Below are 19,522 nucleotides of genomic sequence, written 5' to 3'. Positions count from 1 at the left end.
CTGAGAAGAGCACAATGATGGTGCCAACTTGGGCCAGTGAAGCAACGTCCTCCACAACTAGACTGAAGAACAAAACAACAGCAACTTGTCTGTTACCCTTCCCCCAATTCCCCAGCACTGTTCCCATCCCCCCAATACCCCAACCAAAATCTTTAAAAATAAATAAATAAATAAATAAAATTTACCTAGACATGCACTAAACTTTGTTAGTCGTCTATAAAACTAGAGGGAAAGGCCCTTTCTAGATGAATGAACTCTGGAAAAACCATCAGTATTCATGTGGGTATATATTACCAACTATATGTTATAATTTTGCTTTTAATTTTTCTGAAAATGAGATAGCAGCATTGTTCCAGTAATTTTCCTGAATTGTCTATGTGGTTGGCTTCACGGCCCTCTTTGCTAGGAAAATTTGGCCCGTAGTGCTCCTGAATTAGCAGAATCAGTGAAATTGAGTAGAAAGCTGTCATTTTTTTCCAGTTAACCAATATTACTGTCAAATGGGTGATTCTCTACTGATCGGCTCCACCACAGATTTATGGCTTCCAGCCTCAACTGGGTCTTCCGTGCTGTTATGCAATCATTGCTGTGGCAGAGACCATGGATAGGCTCTGCAAAACAATTCCCAACCCCCTTCTCACTTATCTTCTTCTACCACTTGAACCAGAAAACAAAAATTCCCTACTCCCCGGCCTCTTTTGAGGTTAAGAGATGGTCACACAGCATAGTTCTGGCTAATGAAGTAAAGGGTTTCCCTTTGCAAATAGAAAAGCAATAGCTCTCTAGGTGAACATGTTTTCCCTTTAGAGCATCATTTGTTCCTTTTCCTTTTTCCTGTCTTCAACTTGGATGGAAGCCTGGAAGTGCGGCAGACATCTTTTGACCACGAGGTAATAATTAGGAGAAAGAAATCCTACTTCCAAAGGGCATCATTGAACCACTACACCAACCTTTGATGGCCTACCATTGTTGCTTCACTGAGTGAAATAAATAAACCCCTGTCCATTTAATCCACATTAGGCTTCCGTTGTGTGATTATACTTTGGACCGAAACACTCCTTAGCTCCATATGACTCCACCCTTTCCTGACAGTGGCAGGCCTGCAGTTCTACTGAGTGGGATGGTCTTCAACCATCCCCCAAAGCTCCAATTTCTGTCCCAGGATCCATGTGATTTATGGAAAGCCATTCTATTCCTTTATTTAGGGGTGAAGCACTTGACCTCAGCTAAACCAATTGCTGCACTCCATATTCTAGCCATAATGTTTGGTTTACAATTGAGTATAACCCCCCCCCCCCCAATCCAATCAGAGTGACTCTCTGGACTTCTACTGGGAAGGCTGAAACATGGCCCCTCTTTCCCCAGTCAATGTACTCTGCAGATGCAACATCAGGAACTGCTGCAGCCATTTTGCTATCCTGTGGTAAGGCGGACAGTGTACAGAATTGGCACACGGAGGACCACAGATCTCGCCCCTTCGCAGAGAGCCAGTCTCCTGATCTGACTGCACTGGAAGCAGGTCCAGGAACCCCTCTTTATTGTTTAATCATTTCAAGTGAGCTGCAGTCTTACCAAGACACTGTTCTAGTGTGGCCTCTGACTCTTGTTAGAAAACCCCACGTGCAGGGTATCTGCTTCTCCAGATCTACTCTTTCCCTTTGCTCCCTGTTCTGTGCCTTATGAGGCTGAACTGTTTTGACCACAATAATAGGTATCCTTGCCTCTGACTTCCAGATGAATTTGGCCAACAGGAAGCACCAGCAAGTGATCAGAGGGAAAGAGGAAGTGGAGTAAAATCAAGGTATTTGTTTCCCTGGGCCCCTCCTTGTGGGGTGATTGAAGACTGGCTGTGTTCCTTGGCCAAAGCCCAGGTGGACTCTCTGCACAGACCTTCTCTCCCTGTTCTAATAACTACACCCTCCTCTTGACCTTCAGTCCTATGCGTGGCAATGGTTCCTCACTGATGCAAACTAAGAACTGCACTATGTCTTGCGGTTTCCCTACACCATAAACATATTTTTGCAAATAGTCCCTTTATTAAAATCTTAAATTATCCAATTTGACCCTGTCATCTGTTTCCTGCTGAGGCCCTGACTGGTCCACCTCATTCTCTACTTTCCCGAGGAAAATGAGGTCACGCCTCCGCACATCTCCAGCCGTCACTCAGAATGCCCACACATACTTCAAACATCATTTGAAACTTCAGCTCTATGTTTGTGAGATTGCCAAGGGATGTGGAACAAGTCTGTGCCTCTTTTCCTTTTCATTAGAATGGGAATAATGATGCTTTTCCTGCATATCTTGCCAGGAATGCTGTAAGACTTAAATCATATAATGGATGTGAAAGTACTTAGAAAAACTTAGTACTAGACATACACAAAACATTATCATTATTGTTACTACTATAGAGCTAAATGTCAACCCAGATTTTGACTGCAGTCCAACGAAAAATGTTTAAATGACCTCTCTCTCTCTCTCTCTCTCTCTCTCTCTCTCTCTCTGTTTGTTTACATGCTACTATCTAAACACATGTGTGTATTTTGGTGACAACTGCAAATACCTCTAATTACTGGCCATGTACTCCAATCAACCATCATTTTGGTAGAAATCATATTTGCCCTTCACATCCTTTCCTTCATGGGTGGTTATGTGGTAGAAAGAGCATGAGCTTTGGAGCCCTCCAGATTTAGCTTAACATCCAGATTTAGCTCCAAGTTTTGCTCTGTCACTTGCTTGTTCTTAGATACCAGGGAAATGACTGAGTCTCTCTGAGCCTTAGATTTTTGTCAGTGAAATGGTGATAATCACAAAGATTGAGTGAGATAATGTATCTGAAGGGCTTGCACTGATGCTCCTTTTCCTTACCTGGCGACAGGAAGAGACGTCCTGTAGCACACACTTCCTGTATCTGGAACAAGCAGGCCAAGGCTTTGCTTATGGATAAGGGACAGAAAGTCAGAATGCCAAAAGATGGGCTCTGAGATGATTATGGCAAAAGGACTGGGAAATGACAGCATGCTCAGGTCAGGGAGGGGACACTCTCTTTGATTGAAGCTTACTGGAAACTACACACTGTGGGTGGGACTAACTGGCCACAGAAACCCTTCCCAGAAGTAATCCATGTGATGAGCACATTTTACTGATGAGATTAAGATGCTAAGATGCCATCATGAAGCAGCCAACCTAAAGTATAATTAATGTCTAACCAGCTATAAACTTGGAAATGGTAATATTCAATGAATGTTGATTGAAGTGATGATATTGGCATGAGGAAAACATAGTATTTAGAGCATCTACATAGTATTTATAGAGCATCTCATTGGGCCTGAAGGCTTATATACATTATCACATGGGAGCCGTATGTTTACTCCATGCAATGGATGTTAAAATCCTTAACTCAGCTGATGGGGAAATTAACATTCCAATGGCACATAGCATGTAAGTAGCTCTGGATCAACTTCTCACATTCACAGGAAGCTGAAGTATATAATATATATTGTGTGTATGAATCTAAGGCCACAAATTTAGGTATATAAGAAATATGTCAACTTTTATTCTTACGTAACTCAGCTAAATATATATTCTGAATTGCCATTCCATCAGGATGGCAGAAACTTAATCTCTGCCAGTTTGGATTCCTGCCTCTTCCCTTACATGAGATTATATCTGCGTTCTGACTTTATAAGGTTTATAAAAGTTTATATGGTTTTGTGGATTATACAATTCTAAAGCATTGGTGGTGGTGGTGCAGGGTAGGAGGGAATCTGGTCTTTACCCAAGGGCTCAGGGGGAAATGTATTCCTCCTGGTCCATGCAGGTTGTCCATGCAGGATGGGATAGGGTCCATGCAGGATGGGATAGGTTCCCATCCGTGCAACCCCAGAATTCTAGCCAGACCTTCTCAACGATTTATTTGCCTCCCTTGAATGCATGCTGCAGCCCCACCAAAACTGCTTGAAGGTTAGATGCTGTTCTACCTACACAGATCACAGAAATATTTCTTCCCTGGGATCACACTCGCTCCCCAGGATTCTACCCAGTTGCTTGGGCACAGGTCTCTTTTGCTATCAGGTTTCTTAATCCTGTCTGGGGTTTTGGCCCTGGCTCACGTCCCAAGGCTCAGCCTGGAGAGCAGGGCACAGACTCCCTTTCTCAGGGTCACAATAGCGTCACATTCTTATCACTTCTCCTTTCTTTTCTTTTACCAGATGTGGAGAATCCTGTTCTAGCTGGTAGTTAAGGTGGACAGGGAAGGCCTGCTCTTACTGCCCTTAAGCATTGCTATGATCCTTTCTAGTTTTTAATTCTAAGGAGCTAGCTTTTGAAACACAAAGCTAAAAGAGTTACACCCTTTCCCCCTGTTTTCTGCTATCACATATCTTCCCTGAGCCAATGAATCCTAATGGCTTAGCTGCCTTAATAGAGAGTAGGAAATAACTGAAAACTCTTTCAGAACTACTATCTTATCTGTATACAAATGACTTTATTTTATTTGTTTAAATACAGTAAAACACATAACATAACTGCAAGACGGACTGGAATCACCCCTCACTCCACCCTCCCTCTGCTGGTTGGGACATATTTTCTCTGCTGACAAGATACATGGGACGCCAGATGATCATTAGAAACTTGCTATCAGGGCAAGTGGAGAGAAGTGGAGGATGTTGCCTCCTGCTGATGGTCTGAAATGCCTTCTACCTACCGCTCCTCAGGAAAGACTAGACAGGGGCGGAGACTTACACTGACTTGGTAGCTGGCCTCTGAAGGGACATACATTCTTGACTGCCAGCTCTCACTTTCCCTGGCTCCATAAGGCCCATCTCTCTTTCAGTTTTCCCATCACTCTTTTCTTGGCTCCCATATTGGCCAGCAGGCTCTCTCTGGGCAAGGCACAGCAGAGCTGTTTAAGCCTTAATTTTCTGAAAGTTGTGTATCGACGCCAGGCCTGTTTCTGATAGACTGCAACCAAAGTAGCTTGGCTGAGTGTGAGTGTGCCCCCAGAGTCCTGAGCCTTGTGTATTTTGGGGGGCGTTTCTGTTTTGTTTTGAAATGCAAATACATGCACCTGGCTAACACACACACAAACATGCACACAACCACAGCAAAACAGTCCGCTCTTCACCCTTAACCTTCCCCTTCAACCAGGTACTTCCAATCCCATTTCTCAGAGGCAATCCATCTTACCAGTTTCTTGTGAGTCTTTCTAGAGATATTTATATCACACCCCCACATCCACCCCCACAGCCCCCTGCACTCCCCACAAACTGTAATATATTCTATCCATTGCTTTCCCCCTGCTCTTTTCACTTCACAATATATCTCTCCATTATGTTTTGAGTGCCTCACTCCCATTCCTTGTGTTCAAACCATTCCATCATTACTACATATCTAATTGTTGCTCCTAACCTTCTCTTTAGCCCTCTATACATCATTACATCCATCTTCAGAGGAAGTTGCTTTCTTCTATTTGAAGTCAGCATTGTCTGAGGGCAAACCATTATAGAATTTTTAGATATATACCATTAACAAACCACTTAAAAAAGCTACCAGCCAACTTAACAGGACCACAGGCATGTGACTCTTTGTATTTTCTTATGACAAGTAGAGAAGAAGGCATTAAAATCTTTTGAAAAGATAAACATCTATGTTTGTTCCATGATTTTGTATCTGTAGCTATAATCTATGACCATGTATAGCACACCAAAATAATGTCGTTTAATGTGCTATGACTACAGATTAGACTGGCCCAAGTTCTAGAAACAGATGCCTAAGTGGCATATCCTTTATATTTCAACTGTTTCTACTCTAATAGTACGAGTTTTTGGTCAAGTTATACATCATGATAGAAGCTTTTTTTTGGTCTTTTTTTTTAAGAGACATTTCTCAAAAGGAAATGGAGCAGCACTTCATGGCACAGAAAGAAGGAGATCTAATAGTCCAAAAAGAACCTTCTAATTCCTGATTTCTCATGTGAGCGACCCGGTGGGAGTGATCCTTGGGAAGGGCTGTCTGGAATGTTGCCACATCTCTTTGTTGGCCAAGAGAACCCACCGCTGTGTGGGCCCTGGACGTCTCTCTCTAGGAGCTGGTGCAAAAGCCAGGCTTTGAGTATTTTGTGCTGCTTCTGAAAACCTATGCAGCCTGTGCTTGAGAAAGCCTTATTTCTGAGAGCTTTATGTTTAAGATTTGATTTTATTATTACTTCTTCCTTCATATCCTGCTTAACCCTCTATTTCACTCAAAGTTGAACTTTAGAGTCAGACAGCCCTGGATTTGGATACCACTTCTGCTACTTACCACTGTATAAACTTGGACATGCTGCTCAACCTTTCTGAATCTTGGTTTTAACATCCACAATGACGGGAACAATGATATCGACCTCACAGGAATTTCGTGAACATTAAATTAGATAATGTGGACTCAATATTCAGGAATATATCAACAAATATTTATTCAGAGCATGTTCTGTGTCAGAAATTTAGTTCAGGAGGGAGCTGAACCTTGAAATATAAACAAGAATTGGTCAGTGAAGGTGGATAGAAGGGGAGCAGGGGAAAGAGGATTTATCCAAACAGAGAAACAGCGTGTGTAAAACTACAGGGTAAGAGTGAGTGTGTTGTGTTCTAGGAATCGAAACAGGGCTGGGATGACTGTGCAAGTTAAAAGTGCAAGTTAAGGAATGCCCAGGGATGAAGCTTGAAGCCATATAGGGATATCAGTCAGGCTAAGATATTTAAATTTTAAATTAAAAGCAATGGCTCACCATTATTATACATATTGTGCAAATGGAGAAAGTGACCCAATGAAGGTAAATATTTTCCTAGTGCCAAACAGCTGATGAGTGGCAGAGCACTAAAAGGTTTTAAGTAAAAAGTGTCACGATCAGATTTTGCTTTAGAAATATCATTAAGACAGCAGCATGGAGTATATGTGTGTGGGAGGGAAGCAGAGGTGGGTAGAAAGGCTGAGAGGCAAGAAGCCTGGTGAAGTAACTTTCATGAAAGAAAATGAGATGAGAAACTTAGGAATCAGGGGACAGGGATGTATCAAAAGTGCTCCTTCTCCGTAGAGCTTGGCAATCCTGGATCCTTCACTGGTGACATGTCCATCAGTGTCCCAGGCTTTAGGGACGTGGCATGTGGCCTGATAGATTCAAAGCAAGGGCAAGGGTGAAAATGACAAGGTGAGGAAAGGGGAAGACAAAGTCATAGATACCCTATGACAGGTCAAGAAGGAGGCGGAAAAGAAGGAACCGACAAAATCAAATCCCAAACACCTAACAATCTTCCTCACTCGACAGGGTGGATGGGTAAGCTATTTCCAAGGTGTCTGTGTATATACTTGTTTAACAGAAAGTCATGGGAAAGGAAAACCTACTCTCCAGTCCATAATGAAGGTGAAGGAGAGGCTGTTTAGCTGCCCTGAATCCATGATGGGGAGGCTGTGTTACTGCGCATATTTGATACTGACTGGTTCCCATTATTTCATTGCTCTCAACTTTGTTATCTCCACAATAAGGCTACCACAGCTAAGCAGAGCGAGTGCCTGTGTGTGCAAGATATTTTACATGCGTTTTCTCATTCATTCTCACCACAACCCTGTAAGAAAGACATTATTTTTACTTTTAAAGATTAGGAAACTGTAAAATGTTTAGAGAGATTAGATGGTTTTAATATTTATAGATATACCAGAAGAAGTTCTATGATTATATTAGGGTCAAAGAAGACATTCTTAATTAAAATTAAAGTCCATAAGCTATTAGAAGAATAATTACAGGTGACGTTCTATAAAATGTTTAATTCCTGAATGTTGAAAGATGCTGAAAGACAGTTAAAAGACAAGTGTCAGGCTAAGAGAAAATATCTGCCCTATATATATCAAATAACATATAAATATACAAAATATACAAAGAGCACTCACAAATCAATAATAAAAATTGCACATACCCATGAGGAAAAAATATGTACAAAAATATAAATGGGCAATTTACAGAAATCGATTTTTTTTGGGCCAATTTACAGAAATGGCCAATAAAACAAAACATGAAAAGATACTCAACATCTTTAGTAGTTATGGGAAAATCTTATTTTTATTATTAAAAATGTTCTAATGTTTTAAATTTAGAAAATCAAATTTTAATTTCTAAGAACTATAATTGATTCTTTTTTACAGTAGCCTATTCTGTTTTAATGGATGCAATATTCTTTTAATTTCTCTTGTGATAAACATCATATGCTTTTAAAATTGTCTCCATTTCCTGTATGACTATTTTGTCAGAGATTTAGCTCATAAAATGAAATAATATAACAAAATGAAACAATTTGGTTTTATTCCAATGTTTGACAGTTTTAAATTATCTGTTTATATTTGTAGAAAAGATCTATATTGGCTGAAGTGTATTTGAAAACGTTTGAACTCCTGGCAGGGAATACAGATTCCTATTACAGGAGCCAGCTGTGATGATTAGGGGGAAAAGGAGGGCCAGGGGGATTGAGTGTAGTCAAATGGGCCTTTTTCTTTTTTCTTTTTTAGTGTGGCTGGATGCCTTATCTTCTGTGTGGAATTGCTCCGTGTCCCTCAAAGTAGTTGTCACTTATGGGGGCTACTGCCTGTCTTCTCTAGTCCCAGTGCTCACAGTGGGGGCCTTACTCATCATAAGTCTATTGAAAAATATATTCATGGCTTTACCTGAGAGTGGAGGCTCAGTCGGTGGCTCTGAGAGTTGCAAGCTGATGTATTCCTTAGGCCCTTAATTATGAGCCAGCTGTCTCTCTGACTCCGTTTTCTACTGACCCCAGTTACTTCTTTGTTTTTTTTTTGTTTGTTTGTTTGTTTTTAGCTGAGCCATCCTGCCACCTGTTGGCAGCTCAGCGGCTGCTCAGCTCAGGCCAGGACTAGAACCACTGTTGCTCAGAGCTCAAACTCTTGAGCGAGCTCTTAACAAACTGAGCCACTCAGCTGGCCCTGAGTTACTTCTGATCAGGGCTTATTCCCATTCTCTCCTGGGGAAATTTGTTTGGAAGTCTCCTCTTTCACTTACATAGGGTTTCTGGGTCCTTGCCTCCTTTAGTTTTCTCCTACCTGGATTAAATCTTGCAGAAATTCCGTGCTCTTCTGGTCTATTGGTACCCTTCCTATTATGGATTTATTTGTATTGCTATATTTCTTTCATTGTCTCAGTAAGACTTTTTTCATGGAGTGAGGAAGAGAGGTAAATGTGTGAGGTTAGTCAGCCATCTTAAACTGAAAGTCTTAAGTACAATAAGTCTTCATTGAACGTCAGGGATAAGCCCTCAGAAACTGCGACTTCCAATTGAAACGATGTATAATGAAACCCATTTTACCACATGCTAATTGATACAAGCCAGAATTGAGTTCCCACAGCATATTTCTGGGCACAAAAACATCCCCAAACTTCTAAATTAAGACTCAAAATACTTCTAATATTAAACATTGAAATAAATATGAGCTATACATATATTAAAGAAAGATGAAGAAAATCAAGTAAGATAATGATTTCCAACCTGCTCATTGCAGTTCAGGGTCGCAGTGGCCAGAGCCTCTCCTGGCAGCTCAGGGCGCAAGGCAGGACCCCACCCTGGACAAGCATCCCTTCCATGGTGGGGCCACTGACACCCACACCCACATGCACTCAGGCTCGGACGATGTAGACATACTAGTTTACCTTAAGTGCACATCTCTGGGATGTGGGAGGAAACCAGCATCCCCAGAGAAAACCCACTGTACACATGGGGAGAACTGCACAAGCTCCACACAGGCTGTGGCCCCGCTGGAAGTTGCTTTTTTTTTTTTTCCCCTCAATGTTTTCACGGGAGGATGTTGAACGGAAAGGATGTTATTCAAAGACCTACTGTAATGATTTGGGTCCATCTGTGGTAAGTACTTTGAAGGAGAAATAGCATATGGTGTGAAAGTGTCCACTAGAGAAACCTAATCTGGGAGGGGAGCAGTTAAGGAAAAGCCTTCCCTAGAGACACATTTTATTTTATTTTATTAATATTTTTTATTATTATTAGTTTCAGGTGTACAGAACAATGCAATAATTATCCTTTTCACCCCTCACAAAGTAACAACTCCCCTTCCCCATCCACTGCCCTCCCACCTCTGATATCATACTTATCTATTACAATTCCATTGACTCCATTCCCACACTCTACTCCACATCCCGTGACTATATGTATATGTAATTATAGTTGACATACAATATCATTCAACATCAGCTTCAGATGTACAGTGTAGTGGTCAGGCCTCTACACCGTCTATGAAGTGGTCTCCCTAATAAGACATGAATCCAACTGGCCCCCTAAAAAATATTTACAACATTATTGACTATATTCCCCAGACTGTCTTTTCTATCCCTGAGGCCATATTGCAGGTACCAATTTATATTGCCTAGAGACACATTTTAAAAGGTATACCTAAGTTTAAAGTTTGGTTTTACTCAGAAGCAGAGAAATAGGCTACATGGCTTTTAGAGATTTCCTTCATATTTATGATTCACTGGTTTGCCAAGTTTATGTTCATAGTTGAGGATTAAAAAAAAAATGAAGTAAAAATGAAAGAAAATAATAAATTCGTTTTCAAAATAGGGAGACTTAAAAATCTGAAATTGCAACGGACTAAGTCCAGCATTTCAGCCAGCACTTGTGTCATCACTTTATCAGACTTGCTCTCCTTAGGCTTAAATGAATTACTCAAAGAGTGAGAGCTTTTATTGGAGACTGAAAGGCTTGCGGAGGGGTTACCTTCTTGTGGAGAAGGAATGCTCACTTCTTGCCTAGCAATAATTATCCCCTTTATTTAACTCTCTAATTTCATGGGGGGGGGGAGACATTACAGAAATCGTTAATAAAGTACAAAAAACTAAATTGATCTTTCCTATGGAATTTAGAGTAACAAGAGTTTATATTGCCTTTTTAAAAATTATAATTGGTAATTATTTTAGTACCTTGATCATACTTTGACCCTCAGCATTAGGATGAGAACTATTGGGTTGTCGGAAAAGTCATGACGCATTTTGCAATGAAAAACACAGAAAAAATACATCATGACTTTTCCAACAACCCAATATTATTACTCATATAATCTTGTTAGTAGGATAAACTAATGGCTGAATTATAGTGGGGCCAAAGAAGGGGTGCTTCTTGTCACATCTGTTAAGTTTGAGTTTTAGAAACTTTTACTTAAAAGACTTTCTCTAGAATACAGAAACCTGAATGAATGATCTGAGCCTTCAAGTTAAGATTGACATAAAAGTCATTTCATGATACTTCACTTACCTTGTGAAAAATCAAGTATGAGTGCAAAATTCCAGAAAAGCTACTTGAAATACATTGGAAACACAGATTTGGTTATCCTATAGATCAAATTCTACCTCCTGTGTACATACATAGCAATGTTCACCAAAATACTAAAATTATAATCATTTGTATATGATTAGCCGTGAATTGACTGCTCTTTAACTATTACCAACACTTCAGTTGAAAAGTTGTTATTTAAGAGAAACAATCAAAGGAGTATATTAGCTTCTGTTATATTTCTCTAACTCTCTATGCTCCATACCTGAGGAAAATTATATTCCCAGGGAGCAATATCCCTGGATTACATCATCTTAACTCCCCCCAGAAATAGCTTTCTTGAGTTATAATAATTTACTCTTTTAACTTTTTTTTTTTTTTTTACTCTTTCAACTTTTATAGACGTTTTCTTTATGAAGAACATTTTTTGGGTCATTTGCAAAACCCTAAAATTAGGATATAATCCTGTTTGTACCCTAAGGTCCCTTAGGAAAGATTTATTTTGGTAATTAGTGAAAGGAAATCTCTTTCTTTAGTACCTTTGGGGGGGTATATAAAAATTTATTACTATCATGTTTGCATCATCAAAACTTATGATCTTGGTCTTTTCTTCTTGCCTTTACTTAAGGCCAAGAGAGGGACGTTGGTTATTCTGACACCCTTAAAGTGGACTCCAGGAATGTCACCAATAGCATGACCTTTGCAACCCAATCCAGCCACCAGAACTTCATTGTTTTCTTCTACCAAGTCCAAGCAACCATGATGGGGTAAGAAAGCTGTGAGTTTCTTGCTGTTTTTGATCAGCTGAACCCTGACACACTTCCTGATGGCAGAATTTGGCTGTTTGGCTTCAACCCTGACTTTTTTATAGTAAAATTCCCTTTCCACATGAAGTGGCCTTCATGGGCTTTCCTGTATTGTTTATCGTGCCACTTTTGGCCTTGTTGGTGGCTGCGGGGCTTCCTGGCAGTACAAGGACCTTGATACTAGCCCATCCTGCTGGTACTGCAGGCCCAAGACTCTTATTTAAAATTGTGGTAAAATACATATAACATAAAATTTACCACCTTAACCAGTTTTTCAGTGTAAAGTTCAGTAGTGTTAAGTATATTCACATTGATTTACAACCAATCTCCAGAACCTTTCATCTTATGACACCAGAACTCTATATTCATTGTGATGGTTAATTTTAGGTCAAGTTGGCCAGGCCACAGATATTTGGTCAAACATTATTCTGGATGTTTCTGTGGGGGTGTTTTGGATGAGATTTACATTTAAATTAGTAGATTTTGAGTAAAGCAGATTGTCCTCCGTAATTTGAGTGGGCATCATCCATTCAGTTGATGGCCTGAATAAAATAAAAGATTGACCGCTCCCACTTAAGAGAGAATTATAACAGCAGACAGCTTTCACATTTCAACTTCAGCATTCTCTTCCCTGGGTTTCCAGCCGTGCAGACTTGGGACTTGCCAGACTTCATGATCACATGCGCCAGTTCCTTCAAATAAATTTCTCTCTATGTATTTAAATATCTTATTGGTTCTGTTTCTCTGAAGAACCCTGGTTAATACACCCATTAAACAACAACTTCTCTCTTGCCCCTCTCTCAGCCCCTGGCAACCACCATTCGACTTTTCTGTTTCTGTGAGTTTGACTCCTTATATAAGTGAAATCATATAGCGTTTGTCTGTTTATGACTGGCTTATTTCACTTAGCATGATGTCCTCAAGATGCATCCATGTTTTATAGCACATGTCAGAATTTTCTTCCTTTTTAAGGCTGAATAATATTCCATTCTGTGTATATACCACATTTTGTTTGTCCATTCATCTGTCAGTGAACATTTTTGGTTTCCACTTCTGGGTTTTGTGAATAATGCTGCTATGAACCTGGGTATACAAAAATCTCTTTAAGACTCTGCTTTCAAATATTTTGTGTATATATATATATATATATTCAGAAGTGGAATTGCTGGGTCACATGGTAATTTTATTTTTAATTTTTTGAGGAACTATCATACTGTGTTACATAGTGGCTGTCCCATTTTACATTCCCACTATGAGTGTGCAAGGGTTCCCATTTCTCCACATCCTTGCCAATCTCTTGTTATTTCTAGCAGTAACAATCTTACAGGAGCCCCAAATAATCTTCTGTAAGGGTCATTTTTGTAATGGGATAGTATACTACGTGTGTGTGTAGAGGGAATGCTGATATAGACTCGATCCTGGAAAATATATTAAGACTTGATACATACATAATTTAGGGTGAATCTACACTATATCAAAATAGTTATTTAGAAGTGAAAAATTCTGTCAAGTAGTTACTTTGCCCTGTAGTAGTAAATGACTGGAATGGCAAGTTTTATTGTTTTGAATTTGTGTACAAGCAACCTTAGTCAAAGTTTTTTCCTGCATAAAATGTTCATAAATTATTATAATTGTCACCAAGTCATGTTGAGAGGTAAGCATTTTAAAGTTCTGAGGGAGTTTAAACTATAAAGCAGAGGGTGCAAACTGGCAGACCACAGGCCAGATCAGGCCTACAGACTTATTTGATTTGGCCTGCACATTTGTTGGCCTACATAGCATTCTTTAAAAATTTGGATTAGTTGACAGCTTTTTTAAAGGAGAGATTTTATGCAAAAATCTTGATTTCCAGCTTTTTGGGAAAAACTAGCTGACCTGGCAAGACTGGGCCTACGTTCCCACATGGCAACAGTTGGCTGGAGCTGAGTAGCAGCTGCCCTTTCAACCTGAGCTTGTGTTATCCAGTTCTCCACAGTCCCACCCACCCTGAGACTGGGTGAACACCCAGGCAGCAGGCTTCTCGGATTTGCCAGGAACCACTTACAACTTCCTGTAATGTCTAGTGGGATGTAAGACCCACGCTGGGCTCTCGGTGTTTGCGTGATTGTTTACTGTTTCTGATTCTTCATGTGCTAAACTCATTCCGGATCCTTTGCTTGCTTTCTTGGCAGAAAAGGAGACGGTAAGACTATGGCCTTAAACAGATGAGATACAAAAGGAAAAGAGTTTAGACAACACAGGGATAGAGGGACACCTTAAAAGAAAATAATAATGTGAATGTAATTTTTTACTAAGTAATTTAGCCTTGAACTCTTTTTCCTATGTGAGGAAAATGGAAGAAAACAGCACCCAAGAAATGCTTCAAGCTAAGCCGTCTGTTTAATATGAGACAGAAATGGGGGCAAAAGGTTAGTCAGCCGTCTTACAGTGGTAGAATTCTTGAGTTAACATAGATAGAAATAGATATAGAAAATGAGGACCATATGGTTGGCTCGGTCAGAGCGTGTGCATGTGTGTGCACGTGCACATGTGTGTGTGCACGTGTGTGCGTGTGTGCATGTGTGTGCATGTGTGTGCACGTGTGTGTGCGCATGTGTGTGCATGTGTGTGTGTGTGTGTTTGCAAGGCCACCCACTGAGAAAAATATTCAACTTATTGTGTCTCAATATATTAACAGCTCCCTTTTAATTACTGAAGCATTTGGAGAAGTTCTTTTTCACTTTCAGAAGATAGCAAATAAAAAAATGTGTTAAAGAAAAATGCAAACAGCTTCTCTCTCTTTTGGTGATTGTGTTGACTAAGAGAACATGAAAGTCTTCTTGAAGATGTGCCTTCATCTCCAACCCAAAACATAGTTCCAAGAAAACAGTAATTTAAACCCATACTTGCAGCATATTTGTTATTATCCCACTGGCAAAAGGGATAACAAGTGTTGGTGAGGATGTGGAGAAAAGGGAACCCATGTGCACAGTTGGTGGGAATGTAATTTGGTGCAGCCACTATAGAAAACAGTATGGAGGTTCCTCAAAATATTAAAAATAGAACTACTTTATGATCCAGCTATTCCCCTTCTGAGTACTTATCGGAAGGAAACAAAAACACTAACTTGAAAAGATATATGCACCCCCATGTTCATAATAGCATTATTTACAATAGCCAAGATGTGGAAGCAACCTGTGTGTCCATTGATGGATGAAGGAATAAAGAAGCTGTGGTACATATGCACAATGATACACCATTCAGCCATAAAAAAGAAGGAAATCCTGCTTTTTGTGACAACATGGATGAATCGAGAGGGCATTATGCTAAGAGAAATGAGTAGAGAGGGAGACAGAGACAAATACCATATGAACCCACTTATACGTGGAGTCTAAAAAACCCCCCAAAACCTCAAAACCAAGCTCATAGATACAGAGAACAAGTTGGTAGTTGTCACAGTGGGTGGGGAGTAGGGAGGGGTGAAATGGAAGAAAAGATACAAAAGGTGCAAAAATAAGTCATGGGGATGTGATGTACAGCAATGGTGACTACAGTTAATAATACTGTATTGTATATTTGAAAGTTGCGAAGAGAGTAGATCTTAAAAGTTCTCATATGAAAAACAATTCTGTGATTACATGTGGTGACAGGTGTTAACTAAACTTATTGTGGTGGTTATTTTGCCACATATATAAATATTGAGTCATTATATTGTGCACCTGAAACTAATATAAAGCATGCCAATTATACCTCAATAAAGTAAATAAATAAGAAATTGTAGAAAAGACAAAAAAAAGAGAAAGCTTCATCAAGTGGGATATTATTAGATATTTCACTTTTCTTTATTCTATAAAGATAAATAAGATGCTAGAAAAACAAGGTGAGTTTAGGCCCTTGGCAGAAAGTTAAAGCCTTTTAAAGAAATTAAGTAAAATTGTTTGCTGCTGAGTTGTTACTATATATAAGGGAAGGTTGCAATAAAATTCAGTAATGTATTAAGGTTCTTACTTGATAAATGTGTTTTCTAAAAAAAATAATTTCTCACATAAAGATTGCTTTTTTATAAAACGTATGCACATGTACAAATATGTATGTATTGCCTCCTTTTGCTATATTATCTGTAAATTAATTTTACTCTGAACTTGAACTTGTGGTTTGGTAGGTAGCGCCAAATGAGTCATTTAAACAAAAACAGACATGATCTCATGAGCATTATTTTAAAAGTTTACTCTGTTATTCAGAAGTCTTGATGTTTCTAGAAACAGCAATCCCTGCCCCCCAAACAGCCACCTGAGGAAAGTGAGAGCCCTTGCAAAGGTATGAAGAGAGGATAGTGTCTCTGGGAGCCAAGGGCTGAGAATCACATCTCAGAAGGTCATGATGCTTGAATCTAAGACAAAGGCCATCCCTAAGTCTAACTCTGTCAATGTAAATTATCAGACAATATATTAACAATTAATTTGGACTGGAATCGCCCCATGATTCACTTGATGTAGATCTAAGAAAGCACGAACATGAATTAGCTTACAACGAACACAGCGGCATGTCTCCTTGCTAGCTGCAGGGGAGAATAATGTACAGGAAAAGGTGACGTAATGATTGTCTCACTTTCATTATTCTCTCCCAAATGAATAACCTTCCACACCAAGGATGAGCTCACTCACTATTAATGGAATAACATCTGGTTAGCGAGGGCCCCCAGCTGAACATGCTGTTGGTTTGGGACTATATTTAACCAGCAGAAACCCAATTATTGTTGCATGTATCACATATGCAGCCCAGTTATATTGTGAAAAAAAATGTGAAGGGGTAAGGAAATACTCCTAAAAGTTTTTTAACCTACGAGGTTTTTCCTTATGAAGCAAGGCATTAACCTGTTCTAAAAGAGATCCGAGGCTATTCTTAGAGTGGAATATCTTACACATGTGACAGATGCCTCGTCCTCTTTGGCTGAGGCTCGGATGCCTGACATAGCTATCTAAGCTTAAATTTCAAATCACGGATAGGAATCTCTCTCCTTCAATTTCCCTTCCCATTCTTAATTTCCAGGCAGGCCTGCCACACTGACTGTGGTGAATTTTGCAGTGTAATCTATCTAATAGATTTACTGTAAATGATGAATCATCCTTGTATTTAAATCTAATGAATAATGCTATAAATCAATTTAGTTTTTTTAAAATGCAGCATAGCTAAAGTCATCAATTAAATGTGCTAATACAGAGAAATGGAGATGTTGAAAACACACAACAGTCGGTCTTAATGGTCCCAAAGCTGGAATACTCTGGAATCTGCTGTGTGCCAAAGCCTTTGGCGGGAACTGTTCACTTAAAATCATGACATTCGGGAAAGAATTTCATTCCATCAGGACTTGGGAAACTTTCTCAAGTTTACATGTCTCTTTTTGTGCTTCCAGAGAAATGCAGTAATACTTTATTGGGAAGATGCTAACAAGCTATTATTTTTATTTAAAAGACCGACTGTGAAAATAATGCCTATTTACTGGAGAAATTATGGGAAATTCAGAGAGGCACAAGGAAAACACAATTCATTCTGTTCTAAGCACCCAGACCTTCTTAAATTTAAGTAAATGCGTATGTAAGCATTTTCTCATCTTATTAACCAGTCTACGGTTTCATTTCAAATGGCCATGTAATATTACATCATATGGCTGTGCTATAGTTTATCAAATCAATTCCCTACTGGATACTTAGTATACTACTAATTTCTTGCTAATTATAAACTAGACTCTGGTAAAGATTTGGATAGCTAAATCTTTGTCCACGTAGGTGATTATTTCCTTGGGACATATTTGCAGAAATAAAATTCAGTCAAAGAGCAGGTATGTTTTTAAGGGCCTGGATATTGGTTGAGGATGCCTTTATGAGGGAATGGGAGATTTATTTCCTTCTTTACACAACATGTCCTTGAGATTAGAGATGTTGCCGCAGTCCCTCTGCCTCAGTCTACCTCTGGTTCCTCATGTATAAAATAAGAGTGCTGGAACAATGGGAAAACAGTGATGCTTATTCTGCTAAACGACTTTCATATGTTACTTCCTTTGGTCTGTACAATAATCGTGTGAGAGAGGATAAGTGACTTGATGAAGTCCAGACAGCTTATAAACATAGGATCCAGAACTCAGGCCAGATTTGCTCTTGCACTAAACCACTAGGCTACCCAGTTTCTTCCAGGGTCATCACTCATTCATTCATTTATTCACTAATTCAATACACTGGGTGAGAGTCACTGTTTAGGTGCAGGAGATACAGTGGTGAACTGAATAAACTCCTTGACCTCAGGGATTTTCTAATGGGGTGACAGACAATAGGTTACAATATACAGTCATGTGCTGCTTGATGACAGGGATACGTTCTGAGAAATGCGTTGTTAGGGGATTTCACTGTTGTGTGAACACATAGAGTGCATTTACACAAGCCTAGATGGTGTAGCGTACTACACAGCTAGGCTGCCTGATATGGTCTATTGCTCTGAGGCTACAAGCCTGTACAGCATGTCACTATACAAAACACCATGAGATTAAATCAAGAACAAGAGAAAAAGATGGAATCAAGAGATGCAGTAAACATGAGCTACTGCTGGCATAACACAGCATACTGCTTTAAAGCAAGCTTTTTTTATAAGTAGAAAGAGTACACTCTAAAATAACACAAAGTATAGTATAATAAATACATAAACCTGTAACATAGTTGTTTATTTTTATTATCAATATTATGGACTATACATGATTGTGTGTGCTGCACTTTTATACTACTGACAGTGCAGTAGCTTTGTTTACACCAGCATCACCACAAACACACTAGTAATACCTTACATTATGATGTCATGACTTTACAATGGCTTCCACATTACTAGATAATAGGAATTGTTCAGCTCCATTATAATCTTATGGGGCCACCATTATGTATGAGGTCTGTTGTTGACAGAGCAGTCATTATGCAGTGCATGACTGTAATATCAGATATCAAGTTCTATGAAGAAAGCAAGGAAGGGGGATAAAGGATGCCAAGGATCTAGTTATAGGTAAGGTGGTCAGAGAAAGCCTCTCTGAGTGGATGGAGTGAAGCTGCAATGGGGATATATGGAGGACAAACTCCCCAGTTAACGAAGCCACAGTGCAAAGACTCTAACACCAGAGCACGTCTGGTGTGTTTGGGGGAACTGCACAGAGGGACAGAGGCTGGAGCACAGTGAGACATGGGAGAGACTGTTTATACTGAGCTTGTGAGTCGTGGAAGCCAATTCCAGGGGTGGGAGGAGTTGGAGATCAGAGACACACTTGAGGCCCACATCACTGGTGGTACTGACACCGCCTCTGCAGTTCTGAGGAGGAAAGATGCCTAAGGACATGTCACCGGACTCTCGCATTCTTGAATTGGCTTTAGGTAGCTGGGACCCTAG

General features: G+C 39.7%; 1 pseudogene; it reads right to left on the bottom strand.

The window, feature by feature from the left end:
* Positions 1-11,909: 11,909 nt before the first annotated feature.
* Positions 11,910-12,313, bottom strand: LOC109393104 (40S ribosomal protein S23 pseudogene; annotated as a pseudogene).
* Positions 12,314-19,522: the final 7,209 nt, after the last annotated feature.

This window comes from Hipposideros armiger, unplaced genomic scaffold (genome assembly GCF_001890085.2).
Source record: "Hipposideros armiger isolate ML-2016 unplaced genomic scaffold, ASM189008v1 scaffold_364, whole genome shotgun sequence".
Taxonomy (NCBI): Eukaryota; Metazoa; Chordata; class Mammalia; order Chiroptera; family Hipposideridae; genus Hipposideros; species Hipposideros armiger.
Note: the sequence above shows the minus strand (reverse complement) of the source record. Positions and strands in the feature narration are given on the sequence as shown.